Raw genomic sequence first — 9961 nt, forward strand, 5'->3', positions numbered from 1 at the left:
GCATTCTATGTCAAGAATGACTCTCGTGGATGCCAATGAACACGGGTGCTCACGGAGATCTGGAGTAAGGGGTGAGGGTACGTATTAGGAAGCTCTTTTGATCGAACACCTAATCCCACCCGCCTCGATAGCGGCCTCTACTAATGATTAGGGAAGTCATCTATGCTTGATATATCGTCGGCTATATGCATGCAATGCAACATCCAAGTTTTAATCCTAGCATGTGAGAATTAGACTAAGTCGGTGAACAATTAATTTAGCATACAATTGGGTCAAAGTAGGGATTAGTGTTCAATTACATGTGAAAACATACAAATCATACAAGAAATAATGATAAATGCAATAAAAGACAAATTACAATAAAGAAAATTACAATAATTACAATGGGATAGGCGATTTATGTCGAAAATACCTTTAAAACGGATAATTTGAGAAAAAGAACAAAAGGATAAATAAACGAACAGAACAGAAGGCGATAATACGAATAATAGTTCATTATACGTAGACTAAACAAACTAGGTCAAGCATCAACGGAGTCCAGAGACAGAATTCAACCCGGAACAGGCGCAGCAGAGCTGCGTCCCTTGGAATAGGCGCAGCATTTGCTGCGTCTGTTCCTGACCTGAGTTATGGCTGTGAAGCCGGAATTGCGTGTTGTTAATACTCATTGGTAAATTTAATGATTGATTAAATTATTTACTCGGATGAAAGTGATTAATAGGCTATTTACATGTGATTAATGGTCATAAAACAATAAAGCATGGATGAGACGGAATTAAACGAAGTAATTATGTAACACCCGCGAATTTTCCATTTTGACAATTATAATTTAATTAACCGTTCTATTGTCTTATTTATATTTTAAATTATTTAATTTAATTAATTTCATTATTAAACATGATTTTTATAAATATTATATTTTTAAAGCTTAAGTTATGTGAAATAAATATTTTGGTCGGATGATAATGATAATAATAATAATAATTCCCGTCTTGAGTTGTAGTGGGCTTGAGACGTCATTTCTAGTAGAAACCGACTCAATTTGAGTTGTTGGGCTTTTTATAACTTATGGGCCTTTTCTCCTTCTCTTTTCTTTTCATAAAACCCTCACCTAACACCTCACAACTTCATCTCCCTCATTCTAATTTCTGAAATTTCCCCCAACAACCTCTCCACCATTGTTAACCCTTTGCTCTCAACCCTAAAATCACCATAACTTGCTCAATTCTTATCCAAACTAAGTGATTTTCGCGCCTATCTCTTCCTCTCATCGCCCTCCTTCTTTCTAGGTAAGAAAAGATCCGACTTTCCTCCATTATTGGGGCTGTCGAGCCATCCTCTCTATGGTACCCTTTTTCTAGTTTCGATTTTTAGTCTTATTTTGTGTTTTCTTATGTTTAGGGGAAAGTTTAGTTGACCCGGAAGTGGATTCTTGCTTGTGAGACGATTACTTTAGAGGTTAAGAGCTAAAAAGGTAACGGTGATGGGTTACTCGACTTTTATGTTAAAATTGTGTGATTTGTGTAGTATTAGACTCATATGAATGTTAAAAGTTGTATCTTTCATGATTGGTGCTAATTTGGTTGTTGAATATCATGCTTGTTTGCAATTCTCACATGTTTGGATGAAAATATCATGCTACATCTTTTGAATCCGAAATTTCTCATTCACATGCTCAAATATGTTGTTTTTCCGAGTTAGAATCATGCTAGGATACGTAAACAATTGATGGGAAACGATTTGTGTTGGTTTCAAATGGTTTGGAAGTCGAATTGCATTGAAACCGTGAGTATGTACTCCCGGCCGGGTGACCGGCAGCCGGTCTACTGACCGGCTGGGAGATCCCTGTAAATTTTGAGCACATTTTAGAAAGCCTGTAGTCCCAGCCGGTGTGACCGTGGCGGTCTCTTGACCAGTGGGAGTACTGTGAGGATTTTAGGTGATTTTGAGTTTTGTTTGTATTCAGTAGGGTGGACCGTGCAAGGGTGACCGGCTGGGAGTGCACTAAAGGTTTTATTGTGTTTTTGGAAATTTGGCTGTAGTCCCAGCCGGGTGACCGGCGGCCGGTCTACTGACCGGCTGGGAGCGCACTGTAAGTTTTATTGAATTTCTGATTTTGGCTTGTTGTCCCAGCCGGTGGACCGGCAGCCGGTCTACCGACCGGCTGGGAGTCCCCTGTGAGCTCCTTTTCACTTGTAACCTCTATTAATCAATGGTTTATGCATGTATCTTCTTCTTTATCGGTAATTGGTTAATTTAAGGCTTATTGACATCCCCTATTTACCCCTTTCGGACCTTTGGCACGAGTGCGTGCCATGTTTCCGGATTTGGGTTATGCTTATTGATATATTGACCATGCAAACTATTGTTACTCGTACTCGTGATCGGAGTGTGACGATTTACATTGCGTGACTACTTGACATTCCTTATTTTTACCCTTCGGGCCTTTGGTACGAGTGCGTGCCATGTTCCCAGATTGGGTTATCCTTCCGCCTTTCTTCGGACCGTGGGTTACGAGTGCGTGCCATGTCTCCGATTAGAGGTTACTCGGCCTTTGGATACGAGTGCGTGCCATGTTCCGAGTCTTGGATACGATTTGGTATCGTTTGTCGAATCGGGTGTCGCCCATCCCAGAGTCGGATCCAGGTTTAGACTAGGACCGTATTATGATCGTCGTCCTACCAAGAGGTTGGAGTCTAGGGGTCTGTCTTGTTTGAGTCAAAGCCTTTGTAAATGTCTTGCTTGTTACGGTCATTGGTGTGTTCTTATATACGAGAGTGCACGTCTTCTATGATTGTTGTGAGTGTCTTGGTCCTATCGGATACTAGTGGTGAGATGTAAGCCCCTAGTTGCGATATGATCGCCGGGATTGATGTTCCCATCCGTCCTTATGGTGAGATGTAAGCCATAAGTATGAATGTGACATTAGTAGCCACGTCCCGTGCTATGGTTGTTAAGAGGTTTTCAAAGGAATGGCTATTGGTTTCCATCCATGTATTTTCTATTAAATTGATCCGTTGTTTACCTTCTTCATATGATTCGATGTCTAATCTCATATCCATGTTTTGGTTACCTTGAATGCATGTTTAATATAATGCAATATGCCTATCTCATTATGATGATCGTTTATATTCCCTTGTTCATATTATTCAAGTATGATGCATGATCAATATGTTAATTAAGTTCTTGCTTACGTGCATTTTGACATATGGTGGCGGGAGAACCCGAGTTACTCCCCACCGACCGTGGCGTTCATGTTTACATGAATGACAGGTTTGTGATGCAGATTATGGGGAAGACGTGTGAGCTAGCGAGAACGTTGACCCTTGGACCTTAGTTATAGGTTGCTTAGACTCACCTATCGTTAGACTTGTGTTTATTCGTGGGATATCTTTTCCCCAACGCGCTTGTTTTAAATTGTAAAACTTAATTATCTTTCTTTTCATTTTTGTTCGATCACTTATGGTGGATTTCGCACTTTAAGCTTTTAAAGGTTTTAAAAATCTCGTATTTTCCGCTTTATTTTTGATGCCCTATCGAGGGGTGTCACAAATTACATGAACGAATGATTGGTTAGCGACAAATTAACAAATTAAACAAGCTAATTAGATTAAATACAATGAGTTAATGACGAATATACGATGGTGACGGTGAATGAACAGATGCAAATATATCAATGATGAATTCCAGAGATTCAATATGGGTAAATCGAACCTCTAAAACCCGAACTGATTTTAATGACGAAAACCCGCAAAAATGAATTACTTGGGATTTAAGTCGGATTTTAAATGATGAATGAATAACAATTAATATACATGTGATTTTTAAACGATTGTATCAAAGAATTAAAGAAAACAAGCGAAAACAAATAAACACGAACGAATTACAGAAGACGAAGGAAGAAGAAAGGAAGCAGGAACTGCGGCAGCCTCACGAAGAGGCGCATCAGGAACTGCGCTCCTTCGAAGAGGCGCAGCAGTTGTTGCGTCCTTTCTCGACGGTTTGTCTACTGGAAATCCGTAAAAAGAGGTTTTAAAATATGGTTTTAGAAATCGGTTTTAATGATGTTTTCGACATAAACCTTACAATATTGGTACAAAAAGTAAATAACAATAAATAAAAGAGAGATTATACACCCTCAGACTTACATGTTGACGAAACGACAAGGACTAAGATATCGATTAGTGATGCTCGACGCGAATGTAACGAAAGTGCCCTCGTAAGAGGAAAACGATTAATTAATTAAGTTGATTGATGTGGAGTTGGTCAAATTGGTCGGTCATGCAAACGAGGCTGGTACTCAGAAGGATCCGAGCTTACGTGGTCGAATGTTCAAGCACGTAGACGCCAAAAAGTAAGAACAAAAGGTCTAGAATGCAAAGGGAGAAGAGAAGGGCGGACACTCGGGTGAGAAATATGAGGAGCGAAGGCTCCTATTTATACTAATCACGTGAAGGAATTAGGGTTTCGGAGACTCTTTGGAAGTGAATCTCGGAAAGACATGAAAAAGATACGAGAAATACATAGAAAAGGACCTGGGAAGAGGCGCAGCAGCCACTGCATCTCTTGGAAGAGGCGCAAAGACCGCTTTGCGTCCTGTTCCCAAGTGGTTTCCTCTGCGGAAGAAAGATTTCCGTGTTTAAGTTATGGTAGGACGGAATAATTTGGTTTTCCTTAATATCTTATGTGAATATTTCGGGAAATTGTTTACCAAAGGATGAAAATTATGAAATATGGAATAGAAATATCCGGAACATTCCAGAACATTCTGACTCGGGATTTAACGGTTATCAGAAAATGAAGACGCTTTTAGGCCCGGACTCCAAATGTACTCTAATTACTGTCAAAACGACTGTATCGGCACGTAGATGACAACTAAGTGGTAGACATTAATATTTGAGCAATCACTTGACGATAAACTTATGAATTGTCACAAATCAATCCGCGTACCAAACATGCGGCCCAATCATCACCGGGTGGTTTGCGAGAGGTGCAGAAACGAGGTGTCTACAGCGGGGCTTAGGTGGGAACGGCTGCGGTCCCCCACTGGCGGCGAGGAGTACTTGTTGCGATGGGTACTTTGGCAGGGCTACACACTTCGGTGTGTAGTCAGATGTGTGGAGAGGAGATGGAGTTGTGGAGATCGTGCTGTGTTGATTGAGTTGTTTGTAATACTGTTTCTTTGCAGCTGTTTGTTTTATGTAATCAGTACTGACCCCGTTTAAATGTTTTAAAAACTGTGGTGATCCATTCGGGGGTGGTGAGCAGTTATTGAGCAGGTATGATTGATGCGCATGGGATAGCTGGGTTGAGTCATCACGAGCTTTTTTAGAAGCCTTCCGCTGTGTCGAACGTTGTTCTTTAGCTAGTTGGTTTAATATTTGAGAACCTTTGTATTTTCTTTTATCAATTTCGGTTTTGGTTGTATCACTTTAAACTTTATTATTATTAAAGTACATTTCGTTATTGTCTATTTGATTATCATTGCCTCGGGTAACCGAGATGGTAGCATTCTCATGCCTTAAGTGGTCCTGGTAAGGCACTTGGAGTATGGGGGTGTTACAAAGTGGTATCAGAGCGATGATCCTGAAACCTGTAACCAATGAACCTAATGAAAATAGGGAGTCAAACTAAAATGAACCCGTGTAAGAGTTGTAGAAGCTAATGCAAAGACTTGGGAGACGTCCTAAAGTCGCGAACTCGCCCTACAACTTTAAACCGGTCACTATGGGGTGTCATGGTATCGCTATGTGTTTACTAATGTTCTATTGCGTATGTTGGATGATGTGTTGTATGAATATGTTGGATGGATGGGTGTTATATGGTTGAATGGAGGTGTGGTGGAAAAGACGAAGGTAATTGTTCATGACAACATGAATTATGGTGGCGATTGCTACTAGTTACTATTGTTTATATGCATATGATTGGATGAATAAATTTTATGAATACGGGTATGAATATGATCTATGAATTGGTTTGAAAAGATGAAGTAAGGAATTGCATGAGAATATGAAATTCATGTGGAGAGCACGTTTATGTGATGGAAGTGGATTTTCTACTTTGGCTATGTTAGTAACATGTGAATAGGGGATTTTATGTCGTATATTATGTTATTGTTGTACGTAAAGTTATAGAATAAAAGCATGTGGGTAAATCATGATTGACAAGTTAAATAATCTATGTGCATGATGAATGTTGTTGCTTGGCTTTTGAAGATAGTAACATGTGATTAGGAATACTGGTTTTATGAGTATTGAGTTGTTTTTGTTTACCTTGTTGTCGTTTAAGTTGTTTGGAAGTAGAAATCAAGTAGTTATGTTTTTCGATTATAGAGAGGTTGTCTTTAAACTGTTATAACTTGAGATGTATATATGATTTTGATGTGATTCTAATTGGAGGTGATAGCGTGTTCTGTTAAGATTCTAACGATAGGTCACACGCCCAAAATGACCAAGAAACGAGTGAGATATGACCGTTTTACGAAAATTGGACAGTGCTGAGAAATGCGTAGGGTACTCGATCGAGTGGGCCTTACTCGATCGAGTGCACCTCTTGTTACTCGATTGAGTAGCCCTGGTAATTTGTTTACGTGTCTCTGACCTTCACCTACTCGATCGAGTAAGTCACTCACTCGATCGAGTGACCTGTACTCGATCTAGTGACCCCTGTTTTGGGTCGTATGCTTATCTTTTGACTTCGTTGCCTATTATGTTTAATTCAAAGGTGTTCTTTTGCTTTCTTATGCATTGTTTTACATATTTGTTGGTCCTGATGCGTAAGTTACCCAATCTTGTGATGTAAGGAGTGGCACCTCATATGGTGAGTATGAGTTCGGTGGGGAGGACATGAGTTATATGTGGTTGTGATAGGTAGTGGAAAAGAAAAGGAAGATTGGTAAGGCTTATTAAGGCATGGAGCATGTTTTGTGAGATGAGATGAGTGATATGATTGTGTGTTGAGTAATGTAAAAGTAACTGAATATGGGCAAGGGATGATGTGAGTCTAAGGAACGTGAGAATGAAAAGATTGAAAGGAAGGATGTGGATAGTGGCAACTTGAGATGTGTAAAAAATTATGGAAGGATATGGTTAGGAATCGTGTGGGTTAAGAATATATGTAGTGAAAGGTCGTTTTAGAGGGATTGAGAAGAGTGGTATATAGTGAACTTAATGGAGACATGTCGCGACGTGGATTTGCAGATAGTGAGTGAGTTTGGGAATTTGCATTATCAAGAGGTGAAACTAATGTGTGATTTCCTTGGGCAAGTAACGTTATGAAATGAGTTTTGGGATTCTTAAAAAAAAAAAAAAAAAAAAAATGATTGGTGATAAGTGTGAGTGATAGCATGATAAGAAAAGATCCATGGTAAGAAAGAGTGAGATGATATCAATACTATATATTAATTCCAGAAACCAAGGGACTTCAATGTAATTAAATAAATCTATACAAATTAATTATACTATATAGTTTTAAATCAATAACACTGTGCGATGGACATGAACAAGGGACTTAAATGTAAATATTATATAGTTTTGGTTGAAGTATTAATTTAGAGAACACCGGAATATGGTGATTTTCCTTAAAATAAATATGTCCCACTTATGGTATTAATTAGTATAAAGATGTTAATTATTTTAACATAAACAAATATATTTATTTCGAGTATATTATATTTTGCAAACTATTAATAAGTAAATTATATTTTGAAAACTATTAAAAAGTAAATAAATTAAGCTAGATTTCTAAAAAATATAATATTCCATAATTATTTTGACTTAATTAATTTAATGCATATATGTAATATATTTTTTCCGAGTAGTGAGAGTAAAAGTAACCTTAGATATAGTAATCACTCATTAGATACTTAAAGAGTAAAAAGTAATTCAGTTAGTTAGTAGTGAAAAGAATTGTAGTAATATTGGATATAGTAATACGATAGTAACCACTTATTTGAATAGTCAAATAACAATATTAGCAGCGAGCGGGAGTAGTGAAAGTGACAGAAGTAACAACGGGGGTTGTGAAATTATCAATATTAATGTACAAGTAGTCAAAGTAACAATAATTACGGCGGGAGTAGTGAAAGTAAAAGTAATAATACCGAATGTAATAAAATTAACAATACTAAGAACAAAAAAGAGTATATATGAAAAATTAGCTAAACAATCGATTTAAGTAAAATATTAATAGCGGGAGTAGTGAATTTGTCTCATAATTTATTTCATTGTAATTTTAAGATATACTTCGTATCATAGAAAAATATATTAATAATAAATTTATGAGTTGTGCAACTTTAAAGTACTTTTAGTTAATTGAAAATATATTTTAATGCTAAAGAGAGGTAACCCGGGCGAAGCCGGGTACCCATGCTAGTTGATATGAAATAATGGGATTTGAGCTTTGGAGCAATGAGAAGGTAACCAGAGCACTAAAGAGTTAGGTAGAGGTAATAAGGAGTTGAGCTATTAATTGGTATTGTTGAGTGTAAAGAGAAAACAAGGATAAAAGTAAGCTGAGAAAAATGTTGACCGGAGTTATGTGACATAGAAGTAAGGAATCGTCGAGATGTATGATACTATCATGAGGATGTTAGTTAATGGTTATATAGGAGTTTCAGGACAACATGATTAGTCATGAGTTTCGAGGAATTAAGGGAGTAAGAAGTTGGTAATGTATCTGCATGATATGAGATTTTGGTGGAGAATTAGATGACGATACAATTAAGGATAGTATTGGGAAGAATGTTGGGGTAAATTTTGTTGATGAATTTAATGTTCGTTATTTGGAATGTTAACCGAAGATAGGAAATAAACTGTTATATTTAGAGGTGAGTGTAAGAGATTGTTATACGAGCAGTGGTGGTATTGTGGTGTTGTCAATAGTGGTTAAAGGTGATAATGGATAAGAAAGATAGCAATTCTAAAGAGGTTGATTTTGTAAAGGCCGGATTAAAATGTACTGTTGTAAGGAAGTATAAGATGTGGTTATATGAGGCGGGTGCTAGTAGTTGAATATTAATGGTATGGTTATACTTGGCGGGAGGTGATGGTTATGCGAATGGGAGAATATGTTATGAGGGGCATACGAGTTAAGCTCGGGCGAGAGGTAACCTTTATCAAGTGGTAACTTACGTGATCGGGATTGACTAGTTGGATGTGATTATAGGTCTATGATGTGTATAAACGTTTGTGTGAGGCTCTGACCTCACGATAAGTGGTATGGTGTGATAGTCATAAAGTTGTTATCTGAATGTTCTGTAATATATGTTGGATACGGTAACCTAATGGAATGATGTTCAAAAGTGATAGTTTGGGTGATCTGGCATGGCTAGTTATACTTGTATGTGTATTCCTAATATATGTTTGTTCCGTGAAAAGGTATGGATGATATTCATGAGATTCTTGTCTCTTTATTCCGTATAATATGTTGTGTTATGATCTAGTAAAGCAGTTTTGAGTAAGTTTTCTTGTCCGGAAAGTTATACTGAGTTAGTGTTTATGAGAATTGTATGTGGTTGTGATGTCTATCGATGTGGTTGTTGTGCCTCGGGTGGTGATCCGGGCACGGTACTTCGTGTTGTGATGCGGGTATTTTCGCGCTGTGGTGCGGCTGTGGGCGGCGGTGTTGCGATGCCGTCACCGGTTGTGGTGGAGTAGGCGGGATGATTACGATTCGAGTTTCGAAAGTACATACCAGTTATACATAGATTGTTGTTTTGTTTGATGTTGCTTCCTGTGAGTTTCGGGTTGTACATATAGATGGTTGTTTTGTTTATTGATGTTTCTTACCAGTTTTAGTTTGGGAGTAAGGGTAGAGTATGATATGGAAGAGAGTTGTGTATGTTTTCGTTGTTGTTGTGACACCCTCATTTATTGCGGAAAAGTAAACACGTAATTCTACAGAAAAACTGACAGGATATGTTTGTAATTGGTTCAACTAATTAAAACCTGTCATTTTTAAA

At 37.8% G+C, this 9961-nt stretch overlaps 1 long non-coding RNA gene across 1 annotated transcript; it reads left to right on the top strand.

The window, feature by feature from the left end:
* Window positions 1–1058: 1058 nt before the first annotated feature.
* Window positions 1059–3395, top strand: LOC141594430 (uncharacterized). Its single transcript, XR_012522195.1, has 3 exons — window positions 1059–1289; window positions 1402–1474; window positions 3274–3395. It is a non-coding gene; the product is annotated as an uncharacterized LOC141594430 (long non-coding RNA).
* The last annotated feature ends 6566 nt before the right edge of the window (window positions 3396–9961 follow it).

Source organism: Silene latifolia, chromosome 8, assembly GCF_048544455.1.
Source record: "Silene latifolia isolate original U9 population chromosome 8, ASM4854445v1, whole genome shotgun sequence".
In the NCBI taxonomy this organism is placed as follows: domain Eukaryota; kingdom Viridiplantae; phylum Streptophyta; class Magnoliopsida; order Caryophyllales; family Caryophyllaceae; genus Silene; species Silene latifolia.